The sequence below is a fragment of the Ailuropoda melanoleuca genome, chromosome 18 (assembly GCF_002007445.2).
Source record: "Ailuropoda melanoleuca isolate Jingjing chromosome 18, ASM200744v2, whole genome shotgun sequence".
Lineage (NCBI taxonomy): Eukaryota > Metazoa > Chordata > Mammalia > Carnivora > Ursidae > Ailuropoda > Ailuropoda melanoleuca.
This window is the reverse complement of record NC_048235.1, coordinates 26,631,292-26,649,654: the sequence shown is the minus strand read 5'-3', so window position 1 is coordinate 26,649,654 and position 18,363 is coordinate 26,631,292.

The window sequence follows — 18,363 nt, the reverse complement described above, 5'->3', positions numbered from 1 at the left end:
CCTTATGACCCATTTCATTCTACCTCATATAACCATTATGTGAAAACAAGATTTTTTTCCTATTATCCTGGAAGCTCCTTAAGTCCCAAACTGCAATCTGAGTACTCTTTAAAACCCAAAGAAACACATCTCATAATGCTTTGCACACATTAGGCATTAACAAATATTTGTCGAATGTTCAAGTTCTAAAACATTTAATATAAACTTCTATCAGCACAACATGACACAAATGTAAATACTAAGGAGACTGCTAGTAATGAACCAAGATACAAGTACTGAGAATAATGCAGTAATGAACTGCCTCTTATTGCCTAGCCTGAGTGCAGGTTAAAGGAAATTCATCATTTTGTCAATTAAACCTCATCATTTTGTCAATTAAACCAAGGAGCCCAATAGCATCTTCATTGACTTCCTCCACTCTCTTTGTATTACTGTATGCTGAAACCAAGTTATAAGGTAACTTTAGAACTGACCTGCTTTAGAATGTCCTATCCATATCTAAGTAGAGATGGATGAAAATTTGTGAGAAGACACTGTCAGCATTTATTCTAAAGTGGAAGGGGAGGTGCCTGGGTGTCGCAGTTGTTAAGCGTCTGCCTTTGGCTCAGGTCATGACCCTGGGGTCCTGGGATCAAGCCCCGCATGGGGCTCCCTGCTCAGTGGGGAGCCTGCTTCTCCTTCTCCCTCTGCCTGCTGCTCCCCTACTTGTGCTTATTCTCTGTCAAATAAATAAAAAAATTTTTAAAAAATCTTTAAAGCAGAAGGGGTTGCTCAATGTAATAGACCTGCCCAGGATTCAAGCCTCGCATTTAAAGTCTTGCCATCAGGATGACTGTGGGACACTCTGCCATGGAAATCAACACATTATAGCAAAGCCTTTATGATATATCGGGGGGGAAAAAAACACTCAAATTGGAATGAGATCCAAGATTAATTTGCCTTATTGTGAACTCTGCTCTATAGACAACATGGTACAATGAGGTCTTGCAAGCAGATAATAAATTAAATGAGTATTGTTGCATATAAAATCAATTTTGAGAATACAAGTTTGACAGAAAAATAAGGAAATAAAAAGTATACTCCAAGTCTTGATCTTTTTTCTGCTGCATCATTATTAGCTTTGGTAAGGAAATGTGTGTCTCAAATGTATTAATTCAAATGCAACATATGGTGACTTGTCCTCATGGACCCCCAAAAGTCTTTGGTCAGAATGCAATTACAGAGATTCTAATGTTCTAATTAGGAGCAAAACTACTTACCTGGCAAAAGGGAAAAAAAATACCAATCTCTTCAGTCCCCAGTCTTTATTTACCTCCTCTGACCTGGGGCTATCAAATACAGCCTTTTCTCCTTCCTTCAAAACCAAGCTACAACTGCTTTCAAACACCTACTCCAAAATTTCAGGACCCAGACACATGAAATTAATCTGTGAAGTCCCAAACAGTAAGGATGAAGTGAACTGTAGCAATGATTACTAAAATATCCCTCACTTAGAAGGCAACCTAATAGGGAAAGAGGATCCATGTTAATGATGCATGGGGGAAATAAGTTCAAGAAGAATAGATAAAAAGAGCATCTGCAGGGGAGGATTCTCCCTAACGGCCTGTGAACCCCGGAGACTACGGATGCCTTGCACCTAACATATCACCTAACCATCTTATCAGCTAACATGCCAAGTGTTTAATAAGTTTACCCAACTAAAAAATAACAGTGGCTCCTGAAGAAAACACTTCCAGAGAACAAGGTGAGGGAAGAAACCATAGAAGTACTGTTTTTTTTTGGGGAGGGGGCGCCTGGGTGGCACAGCAGTTGAGCGTCTGCCTTCGGCTCAGGGCGTGATCCCGGCGTTATGGGATCAAGCCCCACATCGGGCTCCTCCGCTGGGAGCCTGCTTCTTCCTCTCTCACTCCCCCTGCTTGTGTTCCCTCTCTCTCGCTGGCTGTCTCTATCTCTGTCAAATAAAAAAAAAAAAAAAATCTTTAAAAAAAAAAAAAGTAGTAGTACTGGTTTTTTTTAACCTGTTATGGGATCTCTAAAACTTCCTCTCAATTTTTCAGAAACCCCTTTTAGAAAGGAAAAGGAAAAACACATTCACTAGTCCTCCAAAATGCTTCAGACCCTCTGGAGGTACTTTTAAAAAAAATATGGTATCATTTAATCCTTGCCACAACCTTTTCAAAGCAGGTTTTAATACCTCCATTGACAGGTCAGTAAACTGCCGTTCAAAGGAGTAGCGGAAAAATACTAAAGGTGGAAGTCAAACCTGGATCATTTATTCCATGAAGCCCCCTTGGAAGGCACTTTCCATGCAAAACATAGCTATTTCTTCCTGCTGGGAAACCCTTTGGGGGGGGGTGCAGGAAATCCTACCATCATTGCCTAAGGTTTGAGTTCCCAGAGCTTACACCTAGAGGCAAAATGAAAATGGGGATCACATAAGGAGGACAGCAGATGCGGGGAAGAAGCTGCCATCTTCCTAATCATCCAGTAAGAGACAGGCGAGATCTCAGAGAGCTACCCACCACACGCATGAGGAGAGGTCACAGGAGATCCCACACCAACAAGACTGCTGACGGAGCCCTTTAGCAGGATGCTAGTCCCCCGGCTTCTGCGATAAGCAGGTTTCACCACAGTATCCCTCTCGTTCCACTTTGGGCAGCAGCTATCGTGGAGCAGAGCCTGACATCTGCAGCCACGCTGCCTCGGTTCTGTCCTGGTTATTGCCTCCCAACTCTGTAACCCTAAGCACATTATTTCCTCTCTTTGTGCCTAAGCGGCCCCATCCATAATAAGGGCACCAACCTCATCTGGTTGAGAGCACCAAATGAGTTAATAATACATGTAAACTCTTTCAACAGTACCTGGTTAGATAAGCACTCTAAATATTAGTGGTTACTGACATTCATTATTTCTGTAAATGATATTGAATATGAAGTCCTCCTGTTTGATCATTCAACAAAGGAGTACAGCGGCCCCGGGTGGCTCAGTCGGTTAAGCGTCTGCCTTAGGCTCAGGTCATGATCCCTGGGGTCCTGGGATCGAGCCCCACATCAGGGCTCCCTGCTCAGAAGGGAGCCTGCTTCTCCCTCTCCCTCTGCCTGCTGCTCCCTCTGATTGTGCTCTCTCTCATGCTCTGCACTTTCTCTCAAATAATAATTTTTTTTTTAAATAAAACAAAGTGTGGTCAACTTCTCTCATTAAAGACAGTCTTAGGAAAGATGTAAACCGCCACTAGTGTAAGAAAAAATAATTTCCCATTGGAGTTTCTGAAAAATAGAGAAATGTGAAGCCATATGACATTTAGCAACACTATATATGTATTTCTGTGTTCACCTAGAGTTGAGAGAGCATCCATGCACTGCAGAGGTGAATTGGGGAAAGAGTACTCACAGCAGTGAAAACAGCTCCATCCCTCGCAGCCACCACAACAGAAGATTTACAAAACTGCTGTCCCTCTTGCTGACCAGTAATCACACCACATTGTTCATGTATGTGAAAACTAATGGGATAGACACTGGCTGCAAGGTTTGCTGAAATTCAATATAAAAGGGTGGTGGTATTTTTTTTTTAATGGCAACAAGAACAAAAGTATCATGCTATGTCCAAAGTCTATTTGAGAATGCTTATTTAGAAATAAACAGCTTTCAGAGTTTGCTCTGTGTTAATATGCATGATCTATACATTATTTTAATTTACAAACAATTTTCCATCTTGAAGCCCTTTCTCATTGTCGGGAACATCCTATGAAATCCAGGGTTTGATGAGACTGCCACGAAAGGAAGCTGCTGTTCCACTAGTAGTTAGAGGGTAAACGTGCCCTGACTCACCTTGCAGAAAGAGGAAACAAACACACACAAGGCAAATTTACCCATGCATTTTGTCTTATTGACAAGATCACAGGCATATCTTTAACTATGTATCTAATTATTCACTGAGAAATTTTATTTTCTACTATGTGTCAGGTATTGAGCTAAATGCTATGAATAAAAAGACAGGTTTTCTGGCCTCAAGAAGCATTCAATCTAACTGAGGAAGACAACGAACTAAACATAATCACGAGGAATCACGCGTGTAAGGCTAAAGGTACCGGAAGGGGTGGGTGGGTACAGGGGCAGGTGGAACCAGATGGTCAAACGATGATCCTTGAAAGAGGTTACCAACCCATAGTCTTGAGGTATATAGACTTCATTTCAACTGACCTAAACCTCTCAAGATTAAAAGACAAAAATGTACAAATGGAAGAAATGGCTGCATTAGGTACAATCATCTAAAGCCATCAAGTCAGTTTGCTGCATATTAACTTAGATCCAGATGCAGGAAGAAAACAAGCCCTTTGCAATGGTAAGTAACGATCACGTGACCTAAACCAGGCTTGTCTACAAAACACTTACATAAAGCAGCGATGACAGACATAAGTGAAGGTACAAGTAGTTGGTCACACCCAAGTGATCCTATGAGAGAATAATCTTTATTGAGATGCCAGATAAAAAATCAGGTTAACCAACACTGGTAATAACATTTGTCTAATAGGAAGCCAGGGGGCCTTTTCTCTACCAATAACCAACTGGTTAGCCATGTATCCTTGGGTAAATCAATCACTTCCAGTGTGCAAACATCACTGGACGCCTCTGAGATGGGAAGGTTTTCAAACTGCACAACTGTAATTCAGAGCTGGCGGGGAAGGAGGAGGAAGAGCAGGGGCATAGCCAGTGGTCCACCCCTGACTCCTGATATCACACGGGTGGTATCCGGGAAGTTTCTGTTGCAGGGATTGGAGAGCAAGCTTGTCTTAAAAAAAATCACTGAGGAGGTGGTCTCTGAAATCCTTTGAAGCCCTGATATCATCTGGGTCTCCAGGCTACTCTCTAAATCTTCAAATGAAAGTCATGATTCCTTGAATTATTTGCAATTGGTATTAATTAATATATATATATATATAGTCAGTATATATATATCTTGTCAGTATATATATATATANCAGCATCTTAATTTACTACTGTTGAAGGTCCATTTTTCCTTAAATGTTACCAAAACCATAAGTTGCCAAATGTAATAGGCAGGTACTCTTTTCTGGTCTACTCTCTGGGTCTGGGTTTTGTTCTTGCCCTCTATCTGTAGACTCACTGTAACCTTAAAATAGCCAGCTTATTGAGTTCCTTGCTTCCACCTTCTAATCCATTTTCTGAATTTCTGCCAGAAAAAAAATCTTGCTATGGTACAAATTGTTTTCATGGCTTCTCCATGGCTACAGGTTAAAGTCCAAATTCTTTAGAATGGTATGAAGACCTTGCATGATCTAGTACTCTCTACCTCTCCAGCCTGGGCTCTTGGAAGACCCATCCCACCCTCAACTACTGAAGTTCCCTGAAAGTGCCATGGTCTCTTCTAAGCATCTGCCATGTCTGCAGAGACTGTCTCCTGCTCCTGCCCTCCTGACAAATAAGCCACTCATCTCTCAAAATTCAGTTTAATCATCACTCCTTTAGCAACAGAATAGAGCATTCCTTCTTTTGAGATCCAACTACATCCTAAGCAGGCAAATTAGAGTACCTTAAAAACTTACTTTCAAATATAATAACCAAAAAAGCTCACTGAAAAAAAAGGGGGGGGGCGGATTCTAACCTGTCTTTGAATTCCCATAACCTAGCATAATGCCTGACACAAAGTAGGCATTCCAAAATATATACTGAATATACATGCCAATCTGAATGGATAAATAAATGTTAAACCAAACTAACTGTAACAATGAAGCACAGGTCAAACTTAAAAGAAACACAGCTGTGTACACTGTGAAAGCATTCTTCTTAACAACGGCTCTGCTGTGCCCTCTCCCTTCACTCTTCCTGTTTGTATCTTACACAGCACCTAGCAGAGTGACACAAACTTACAAGGTGCTCCACAGATTCATTCGGAGAAATTGAAGGATGCCTACTGACAGCAAAGAAGTAACCACCTTACTAGTAAGAAAAGTGGGTCAGTGAAAATATTTCTGAGTGAGTGTGTGTGTGTGTGTGTGTGTGTGTGTGTGGTGTGCACTCATGCTTTTCGGTTTGACATTTGGGAAAACCAATTTTCTATGCCATTGGGGCAGAAGATAATGGATCAAGTACCAAGCATGACTAAAGGAGGTGAAGTCAGAATAAGATTTCCTATTTGCTACAAAGTAGCCAAATTGTACTTGGATGAAAACAAGAGAGACCAAGGCAGGGCTCAGGTGGAATGCACTCAGAGTTGGCTGGGTAAGAAGCGGACTGTATTGTTTTATGTGCGGATACTTCTTTTCTTGGAAGGAACTGTAATGTTTCCATTTTATTCAAACAAAGAAAGAGAGAATATCACATTTGACCTTCTCCTTCTTCATAGATGATTTATCTTATTTAAATAGCCCACACTTGGGCCATCTCCATTGATGTATCGGCTGTATTCTGTGACTGAAGTTTACTGGCTGGCTGTGTCATTGCATTTGCAACAGGACCATCACGAATTGGAGTAAGTCATTTTGCCCATCACCTTGATACTAAATTTAGGCCACATATATTTTCTTAAATTGTTTATTACTCCATTTGTACAGTCATTTGTCCTTTTCCACATGAACACAGTATGTGCTCATTTGCTCTGCTAGCAGAGACAACTCAGAACATTTGGCTTAGGAGAGCTTCTCCACATAAAATTGTTATTCTAGACCATTCTTCACATTGGCCTTGGGAATTTGCTCCCATCCTAGAAACCAGCTACCTGGTTCCTAATCCTCCTGGCCCCCTTTCCAGAGGGCCATCACTCCAGCCCTGCAACTTCTCAGGATATGCCCAGGCACCCCTGCTTTACTCACAAGAGGGACCCAAGCACAGCAAGCAAAAATGACTAGCCATAGGCAGAGCTAAGAAGAAAGCTGGAAGTGTTTTACTAAGTATTTCTATGTTTTAGAAACTGACATTTTTGCCTTTCCTCAAATACATTTTCTGTTTTCATTTTATGACTGACTGGAGTATAAAATGTAATTTGGGCATAAACAGTTGAAAAGAGAGAGTGGGCTAGTTTGTGACATAAAACATCTTGCTCAAAAATAAGAGAGTTTGAAGGGAAAAAGCTTTCCATTTTGGGCACAGAAAAAGATATCCCTGACTTGCATGCCAGCAGGTTTAGCAATTTTATATGGCTAGACATTATTCTCCTTTTCCATCACTAGAGAATTCCACAATGAAACAACTACATAAAATGAGGAATAATGGTCCATTCCTTTGAAGAAAGAAGCACAAATATACACACAAATAGTGATAGAGAAAAAAAATTTTCATTTCTTTTCAGCTGAATTTCCAGCTATTATCATTTGACACTTTGCTCTTTTGATCCACACATTTGTTTTGATTCAGGAAAAGGAAGTAATTACCATTGAATTCACAGTGGGGACCACTGAGATTCTTGCATAGGTCAAGAACTGGGAAGGAAGAGTGAACAGAGGATGAACAGAGAATTAATAAAACTTAAAAACAATAAGGCTTTTAAATTGTAAAGTTAAAATAATTTATTTAACTTATGATATTAATGACCCCATGGAGATCATTAAAGTCATTATCAGCAAGGTTGAAGCAGCATTCGGTAAAATTCAAATTGATTCTTGATAAGAACATTTATAAAACATTTCTATTTGAATCTAAAAGCCAGCATTATGTTTCAAGGGAAAAGTCTGAACTTTTTCCAACTGAAATAAGGAACCAAAAAACTGCCCAAACTTTCTACCACAGTTTAACTAGTTCTGGAGAAAATATTAAATGCAGTTAGGCCAGACACAGGGAGTAAAGGCATAAAAATTGAAGAGATAGGGGCGCCTGGGTGACACAGTGGTTAAGCGTCTGCCTTCGGCTCAGGGCGTGATCCCGGCGTTATGGGATCGAGCCCCACGTCAGGCTCTTCTGCTATGAGCCTGCTTCTTCCTCTCCCACTCCCCCTGCTTGTGTTCCCTCTCTCGCTGGCTGTCTCTGTCTCTGTAGAATAAATAAATAAATAAATCTTTAAAAAAAAATAAAAAAAAAATTGAAGAGATATAAAATTAACACCATTTATAGATTTATGCTGGGGTCTTTAGAAAACATAAGAGGATCAATTGTTAAACTATTACTAAAGGGAGATAATTCAGCAAGGTTCAAAGTTAATATACACAAGTCAATAGCTTTCACATATACAAGCAAAGACCCCACTTCAAAGGCATAAAAAAGATAATGTGGGAATAAACTAAGCAATAAATGTGGAAGATCTGTTGGAGGAAAACCATAAAACACTGCCAGAGGACCCAAAAGAATACTTAATACAAATGGAAACGCTTAAGAGGTTCAACGCCATTTAGATGTTTCTAGATCAATCTTGAATTTAAAGTGATCTTAATAAAAATACCAACAGAATTTGTTTTGGAAGTAGATGAGCCAAGTCTAAATTTTATAAGGAAAAATAAACAAGTCAGAATGGTGGGGAAGAGTCTGAAAAAGAAATGAAGTGAAAATAGTCCTATATTAAAACATACCATAAAAATAATTAAAACAAGTGGTGCTCACAAGAATAGACAGATTTCATGGGAGAGACGACAAAGTATAGATTCAAGTATGAATTGGAATTTGGCATGTGATAAAAGTGGAGATCTAATTAAATAAACTAAAAAAGTTGTTGCTCAATCACGCCAGCTACATTTCCGTGCTCAATAACCACACGTGGCCAGCAGTTCCCACACCGGACAGAGCAGACATAGAACATTTCCATCATCACAGAAATTTCTACTGGGCAGTGATGTTCTAGGCTCTATAAATTGAGATAATAGTTTAATACATAACACTATCTGATATGACAAGAGAGTTAACACAGAAGAGAAGGGAATCTGCCCTCTTCATTATACATTTTTATGCTGGAAAAAGTGGTTGAAATGAATATCAAGGGCAATTATAATGGGGAAAATATGCTCCTGAAGAGCAATATAAAGCCTAGGGGGTTTGCGAAACAAAGACCACAGGCTAGGTCTGGTGACTTTGATGAATCTGAATTCACTTATCCACTCACCTGCGTCTGATAACCCAAGCTGTGAAATCACATTATTATCCATCATTATCAGCACTGAAATATCAAACACCTTCTACACTATTGCCATTTCCTGTTACTTTTGGCTTACCAGATTGAAAAAGGCTAAACTTGGGTATTAGCAGAGGACACAGATAAACTACATACTCCCAGCCCAGCTAACATGCTAACCAATCTTCAAAAGGGTGTTTTCTAAATGATGGGATTCTAAGAGGGAGCACGCTATTTTCCATAAGCAATGACCATCAGTGGTGGACTCTGGGGTTAGGCAGCCCTGAATTCAAATTCTGACTCTACTATCCATTAGCTCTGTGACTTGGCAAGTTATGTAACCAGAGTTATATTTTATAAAATACATTAATAGTTTCTACCGCACAGATCCGTGGGAAAAGAGATTAATATATGTAGGGATTTAGTGCACTGGCACATAATAAGTACTCATCAAATCGTACTATTCAAAAGCTCTATAAAATGTACTCTTTTAAATGGCTGTCTAATCCTCATGGCATCCATACTGATTAGTAATAATAGCATGCTATTAATATGCGTTAGCTTTAGATAATTTACAAGACAGAAAACACACTCTGTGTCACTTTCAAAGGCTTAGGATTCTATAGGCAGGGAGGAAAGTCAGACAGGTGCTAAAAGGCGAAATGTACATTGATGTAAGCCTGGGAAGACAGCATGCCCCTGGAAAAAATCTGGTACAACCACTGGCAATGGGTGTAGGCAAGACAAAAAAAAGAATCATCAAACCACTGGACAATGAGACCTATGGGGGATATTAGGCAATTTTGTTTACTGGTTTATAAGTATATAATATATACAGCATCTTCAACAGATTAATCGCTTCAGACAAGAAAGCTGGGTTTTGCCCCATTTCATTAAAAAATAAAAGTGTCACGTTTGTGTGTTTGCATGTTTGTATGTGTAATTTTCTTTTTCTAATTCCTTAAGAAAATGAATGGCTCCACCAAATCAGATTAACGTTGTGGACTTGGTATCATATGGTTGGCTGATATTCAGCTAACTGGCAAACTTCAGAGGGAGATGGCAGACAGTAACAGAGTTGCCAAGAGCTCATGAGTAAAATTATTGCTAGGACAGGTTTAAATCATGCTTGCTCATGGCGCCTCACATCATTGCACTTATTAAGAACAGGCAAGAGTTTCTGAAATATGTCCAGATTTCAAGAACCCACCTGCAAGCCAGCCCAGGAGGGCTTACATTTACCTGAGCCAAATAGAGTCACGCTGGTTGAAAATATCTCTCCTACCAACTTGCCAAAATGTCTAAATTCTCCACTGTTGGGAAACTCTTTGCCTTGAAGCTGAAATTTAGGTTAGTTTCCTTATAGAGTTAACCCACTTGTACCTGTGATGGAATGAACCATAGAGTTTTATCAAATTTCATATATTCATATACAATCATGGAGCACAGTTTAGGAAACAGAAAGCCAAGAAAATTTAAAAATGGCACAACATTATTGTTGGTAGGATGCAAACTGGCACAGCCAGTGTGGAAGACAGTATGGAGGTTCCTCAAAAAATTAAAAATGGATGACCTAGTTATCACACTACTGGGTATTTACCCAGAGAACACAAAAACTCTAATTTGAAAAGTCATGTGTACCCCTATGTTTATTGCAGCATTGTTTACAATAGCCAAATTACGGAAGCAGCCCATGTCCATTGATAGATGAATGGATAAAGAAGATGTGGTATATGGGGCACCTGGGTCGCTTAGTCAGTTAAGTGTCCAACTCTTGATTTTGGCTCAGGTCATGATCTCAAGGTAGTGAGATCAAGCCCCATGTTGGGCTCTGCACAGGGCATGGAACCTGCTTAAGATTCTTTCTCTCCCTCCCCTCTGCTCTCTCTCTTAAAAATTTTTTTTTTCTTAGAGACGTGGTATATATACAACAAAATATTATTCAGCCAGAAAAAGAACAAAATCTTACCAACATGGATGGATCTAGAGGGTATAATTCTAAGTCAAATAAGTCAATCAGAGAAAGACAAATACCATATGACTTCACTCGTATGTGGAATTTAAGAAACAAAACGAACAAAGAAAAAGAAAGAGATAAATCAAAACACAAAACAAACTCTTAACTATATAAAACAAACTGATGATTACCAGAGGGGAGGAGGGGTGGGAGGATGGGTGAACTAGGAGAAGGGGATTAAGAGTACACTCATTGTGGTGAGCACTGAGTAATATATACATCTGTTGAATCACTGTATTGTACACCTAAAACTAATAACGCTGTATGTTAACTACACTGGAATTAAAGTTGTTTTTTTTTTTTTTTTAAATGGCACAAGGGGACAGACATTGAAGAACTCAAGCAACTTGGGGCATGGCCAAACCAATGATAGTTCTTTCCCTTTTCATTTTAGTAAAAACGAAACAACCAGACATTAGGGTAGGCTATCCATGGTATACTTCCCTGAGCGAATTCACAGTTCTGTGGGCCTACCCTGAAAACCAATTTGCCAAAGATGTTCTCTTTGGAAGTCATAATCACTCCAGGCAATGAACTCTCCAAGGCCAGGGTTTAGGGTTTCACCATGGGATCCCTTAGTGTGAGGCATCAGTTGCATCCAGAGAGATGGTCATAAAATGGACAGTGAGCCATATGCTTTTCTGAGCCATACCCAAGCAAATTTATCTGTTGAATATGAATGTATGCATACCCTATGTATAAACAAGTGGCTAAGATTTTAAGCTAAACAACCAAAACAAAACAAAACAAAACAAAACACCTCTCTTTGCTAATCTCCCACCCTTCTCCACCATGTGCCTTTCATGATAATGTTCTTTCCAACAATTTCCTCACTTGTCCATGACTGAGCTATCTGCTTCTAAAGGTAAGAGGTGGGAAATAAGTTACAATGGGGTTTTCAGGTGGTTTTTAACCTTTGTTGGAGGATGCTGGTGTGTCACAGCTTTGTAAAGCCAACGTTTTAAAGAATTCTCTTCTGGAATCAAGTCTCCCTGAAACATTTACAAAAGGTAAATTGACTCCCAGTTTAGTGCATAAGAAATTATATAATTTGGACTGTTTGCAATTTTAAAAGTTACAAAACAATAGGGAACTACAACTTAATTGTTCACATGTGAAATAAGGCCAAGATTTCACTGCAATAATGAGAGCCCAGTCAGAGGAATCTCTAATATCTCTACTCTAATTTTTGCTCTGGGAAGAAGGAGGATGAGATTATTGAATATAAGGCACCAAATTTTATGCAAGAAATGGATGAAGGAGGAACTAATAAAAACCATAAAATGGTCGCCATTCTCTGCTCTCATGAATAAAATTTTGGGCATTGAACGGCTAGTTTATCTCCTACCACAACTTACTTTAAAATTGAGAGCAAAATCTCACTAAAAAGTAATCCTTAGACCCTAATTGCAATTGGACATTCACTCTATCACATCTGAATATGACTCCAAACCCAAAGCTGTTTTTCTGACTAGGAGACCTTGGATTTTAAGAGATGAATGTCTCAGGGCTGTCTCTAAAGTTCTAACAGAAGCAAGTGAGTAGAGATGTGCTAAGGAGAGCAAGTAAGAGGAGGAGAGATGCCTCGCAAGAGAGGAACAGCACAGATTGAAAATATGGTCAGTGTTACCATCCTTTGTAAACTGTATTACCTGAGAGTATTCAGGTCAGAGCCACCTCCCCTAGGTGACACTGGTTAGTGTACAGGTGGCCTCTGAGTGGACCCATTACTAAAGCACATAGTTTATATACAGATCTCGAAATGACCTTGCCATGGGGAACTGTGATTAAGCTGAAGCTTTCTTATGGGAGAAGAGGCAATCTCAGCTACTATTCTGAGTCTTCCTTCCCACCTGGAAAAGGTTCCAAATGCCAACATCAATCTCAGAAGGACTGGTCCTGCCTACAGAGAGAGAATGCCCACAATTAACGCTGTCACTAGTCCCAAATGTTCCTTTTTGTCATTAGCAGGAAAGGTTTCACATGTTATGACTACTGTAATGATAAATCAGTTATTTCTCAGAAATCTTAGAATTCTTCCACATCTGTCTTGAGAACAGTTTGAAGCTCTATGACATTCTGAATATAGCACAAAACTATGTGCTCTGTAATTTCCCCAGAAATCTCAATTTCTGAGAATAATGTGACAACTATATACTATTTTTTAAATGAATCCTTGTAGAGGACAGTTGACAGTTTTTTACTATTTTGCATTTAGTCCCCCTTTCTCTGGGTGATGACACCCAAATCATCATGTAAGCATCAACTTCTCCACAGTGTTTCAGGGGACGTGGACTCAAACTCCAGCTCTAAGGGATGGGAGTGCTGGGGGTGGAAGTCTAGTGCTTAGGCTCAAACTAACCAGCAAAGTCCTATCTTTAGCCATAGTTATCGGTTTGGTAACAGACATAAGACCTAAAATGGCCTAATGAGATTGAAGCCCAGAAATTGTTTTCAAAGATTAGAGGAAGAAGTATGTCCTTCCCTGTTGGATTTGAATAAGAAATGAGATGACAATGACTAATTTTAAGAGAATGAAGACAAAATCTGCTGAGAATAAGAGCCAGAACCAAGGACCCAGATGGAAATGGAGAGAGAGCAGATACTGAGGCCAATGTTGCAAATAGCAAAGGAAGCCTTAAGAGAAATTCACTCTACCTTCATGATCCAATCACCTTCATCGGTCAAGCCCACTTGGTACTTTTCTTCAGCCTGCTACTGGAAATGTGCCAGTGAATCCAAGCATCTAATAATGAACTGTTTTTGAAAGACCAAATTGGTAGGTAGCAAGTAAATAAATAAATAAATGCACTCTTTCAAAAACTAAGTTTTTAAAATGACTAAATAGGGACAAGCCAAGCAATCTTTTTCTTCTCTGTGTTAGTAATTACTCTTTTTGTTTTTTTTTTTTTTTTTTTTTTTTGAGTGGAGGGGTGTTTTTGTTTTGCTTTGTTTAGTGACTATCACCATCTTGGAAAAAGCTGAAATGATAATATTCTCCGCTAAAGGTTGTGACCAGAAAAGACTGGCTGTTATACTCTTTTTATATGAAATGGAAATCCCCAAAAAGATCAAGCTACCAGAAAGAGAAGTTTGGATCTATCAGATTTGGACTGAACTGTGCCCAAACACATCTCCTCAGCAGCCAGTGAGAAATGGGGGTATGCAACAGCATTTGATCCCCTTCACAGAAGATATTCATCTAGACCAGAGTATGACGGTGAAAATGGCTCAACTGCCCCAACTCGTGCTGCCCCAGCTGTGTCTTGTGGCCAACCCATCTCTGGCCTTGTCGCCTGTCAGTCTAGCCAATCTCCGGAAAACAAAAGAGCCATTTCTAGGGGGAAAGCAGGGAGCTACATACAGGCGTGCATATAGGCACGCAGTTCTGCAGGGGTGCCCACTGGCTGGGAGGCAATGTCCCCCTTCACTCAAACAGTAATAGATTCTAGAACCACTGTCATTTCCCATCTTACCAAATGCCCTTCAAAAAGCCTCATAGGACACTGCTCCTACCTTGTTAACAAAAAAGTATAGAAATATTCAAATTTTAAAATTAACCTGTAGCCATATGACATCAGGCGGTGGATGAGATTTTAATTAAAACTGTAACGTAAATTTTACCCATGACACATTACAGATATGGACTGTCAGTACACTATTCCTTACTGCTATGTAATGCCCAGTTATGATAATACTATCCATTTATAGCCTGAGAGTATAGAAGGTGGAAAAAACTTGGGATGAATGAATGAATTCACCAAATTTACTGAACACAAATTAAGTGTCCAGAAATGTATGAGAAGTGAAAAGCAAAACTAAAGCTGCCCAAAACATTAAAATCTCTCGAGTTTCCAAATGAGTGAGAACATAAGAAAAGACCACGAAAATTTCAAAATACCTACGTGAAAGAAGTATAGGTGAACAACAATACATGGGACTACAAATATATGAGTTAAGAAGATTCTAGAAATATAGCACACTCAGAGCTGAGAGGGATTAATGAAAGAGGTGAGATTTCCATCGATTCCTGAAAGCAAGAGGGTATAGTTGGAAAGCATAAGACTAGTATTCATGGAGAGGAAAGACAAAATCTTCAAAGAGACCCTGTTCCTTTTTGCTCAGCATTGCAGCTCCAGTAAGGAATACAGTATCTGTTACTTAATTATTCAATAAACGTCCAAAAAATGGCTCATTTTTTCAATAGGTGTTTGTTGAATAAATGAATAAGTAAACAACAAATTCTACTGACTAGCAGATACCAGAATTCATCTGCAAGATTGCCAGGAAATCCAAGTACTGGTTCTAAGAATATATGCAGAAAGGGAAGGGTGTTGGTGAAGCTGGCTTCATGCTAAAAAACTAGAGCTTGACCTACAAGTACACAGGCAAAGGAGTAAGTTGAAATAGCATGGGTAAATAACGTAAGGCGTGGGGGAGGTCAAAATCTGGCAACAGGTGCCACCCACTATGTAATTCCCAGTGCTACCCTGACCTGCTGTTTTGCTTTCTGCCAGGGCAGCTGATGCTGTTGGACAGAGCACAAGTGGTGTTTACACCAGAGGAGACCATCTGGAAACGCAATCAGAGACCTGAGCCTCCGGGGATTATTGGACCCAGCCAAGCATGAAAGGAAGATTTGTGCCCAGCACTCTTTCGTTCTGTCATGACCTTAGCTCCATGCAGCCATAATTCTGACCCTTTAATGTAACTAAATCAACTACAGTTACTTTTGCAGGCGCCAGCTCAGTCAATTGTCATCAAAGAGCAGGAATTATATTGAAGCAGGTAACAAAGCAACAAAAAGCCATGGCTGTTTTGCGAAGATGAACTCTCATCATCAATTATTGACCACAGTAGTTTTTGTCATGGAAATTCAATAGAACATCTGACGTATATTATGTCATAAATACACATCATATGCAATGTGATTTTAAAATGGAATTGCATCAAAAATACCTGCAGGAGTCTTCCAAAATACCCAAGAATTGAAGGAGAATTTGGACTTCGCTGGCCTCACCAGCCATCTGACAATGGATTTGGCAGAAGCAGCCTTCACAGGCTCAAATCATTTTATGCTTAAACTATTTTATACTCTTTAGTTTTTAAAATTAAATTTCTTGCTGGCCACAGATTCCTTTGGGACATCACCTAATTTCTTTAAACCCTAAACTAAGACAAATTTCCTGGCCAGATCCTATGGATATAAAGCTATGTCCTCGGTATGCTAAAATGTAGACCAGCTTATGCAGAAAGCGGTCTATACAGCTGACCACAAACACTCCGTCTCCTTGGGAATGGATACATGATTGTGTGTAATGAATGAACGAAAGCCACCCTATCAAAGCAAACAATCAAATAAAAAGAGGAGAAGTGAAAGAAAAAAAAAATGGAAGCAGAAATAACTTATCTTTTTGTTGAGTGAAATCTGCCTAGGAAGGCTACCCAAGTGTCGCCAAAGAAAAATGATATTTATGATAGCTGGCATTCAAATACAAATTCTTGGTAGTTCATCACCTAAAAATCATGCTACAGAAATTCAGCCTTTTATGCAAAGAATTTTAACAATGCTGCTGTGCTTATCTTGTCCAACTGGTGATGCAGAAGGATTAGTATTATTCACTCATTTAAAATTCATACCAAACTCCGTGCTATTTTGTAAAGAGAAGGAAGATCACCTCAAAGAAGAAAAATACAGGCCCATTTTCTCCCGGTGACTGTGGGAGACCATATGGAAAGTCTTACTCAAACGGCCATTACTCTTCCGTGACATGTGGCTTGCATAATTGGAGCAGTTCGAAACAAGACAGCCCAAATATCAGGGACAGCTACCCCACACTTTTCTTATTTTCAAGTGAAATATCTGTACTACTATAAACACTGAAGGTCCTGTGTGGCACTGCTTTGTTCACTGGCAAGATATTTAAATCACAAAAGCAATTAGTTCCATCAAAATCATAAATGCCCGCTTTCTACTGTGATGCTCTGAACCAGAAGGACCAAAACATAATTCTTGCACAGAGCCAGCAAATCCACAGGCCAGTGGCTTCCGTGGCTCAGTGTCACCTAGCGTTGAGGTCACTCACTCTCTGCTGCAGCTGGTGAACAATTTTCCTTCCAGTGTGTTTCTAAAATTATCCTATTTAGAGGGTGTATCAGGGTTAGGTTTAGCATCATGTAACTGGGGGGGGAAAACCTAACTTAAGCATGATTGACATTTTTTCATAAGAGAGAAGTCCAGGCAGAGGTGGTCCAGGGTTAAAATGGATCTACACGTCATCAGAGACCCAAGCCCTTTCCATCTTCCTACTGCACACCCAAGTGCTGGCTTCCATCTCAGGACTCCCTCAAGGCCCAAAACAGTCATTGGAACTCCACCTAGTAATAATGAGATAGTTGTATCAGGTCAGAAGGAGAAAAGGCAGAAAGGCAAACCATGCCCCTTCCAGTTGCACATGCTTCCTTGGGGAGATGTCCCTGAAGACCCAGGGAATCATCCCACTCGGAGCTCACTGAGCGGAGTCTCAGGGTTTTACCCAGCTATGACGACAGGCAGCGTAGCCTTTTAGCCCAAGTGGCAATACACAGCTCAAAGGGGGAATTCTATTTCTAGGGAAAACAGAGTAGGGATAGTGAGAGAGAGCCACCATTCTATGGTTCTGTGTCACAGAGAGTGCCTCTACATGTAGGGATGAGAGCCACAGACTAACCTGAATTTCAAAAATGCATGATATAAATGGACTTGCCCTCCAAGACGCGGACTCGCTCTCTCCCTCTCCCCCGTGTGTGTGTGTGTGTGTGTGTGTGTGTGTGATCTCTTCTTCTGTTTCTCACTTTTTTGTGACAGTTTCTGTCTTTTCCATATCTTGGACAAGTTACTTAACCACTCTGTGCCTTAGTTTCTTCATCCAGAAGAGGGGGATAACAATAACCCTAACTTCAGGTTGTGGTGAGGATACATTAATATAGTATTAGATTTTTTTTTTTAATTTCTCTGCTCTGCTACTCTCCCTTCCCTGTTCTTTCTATTCATTTTCATCTCCCTTATACTAGCAGCTAAAAGAAAATAAGGGGGGAACATTGGGGGAAAATCATTTGTTGTGCACATTAACTGTTTGCACCCTGGTTATTAATTTTTAAATCAAGTTATTTTTATCTACATGGCTGCACTTGATAAAAATAATAAACACATGAAATATACAGTATAAGTAAATTAATTTTCCCTCTCATGTGGTTAGTGTTTATTTTTTTCTTCTGTGTATCAATGACCCTCAGTAAAAAATATTTATGTGGGG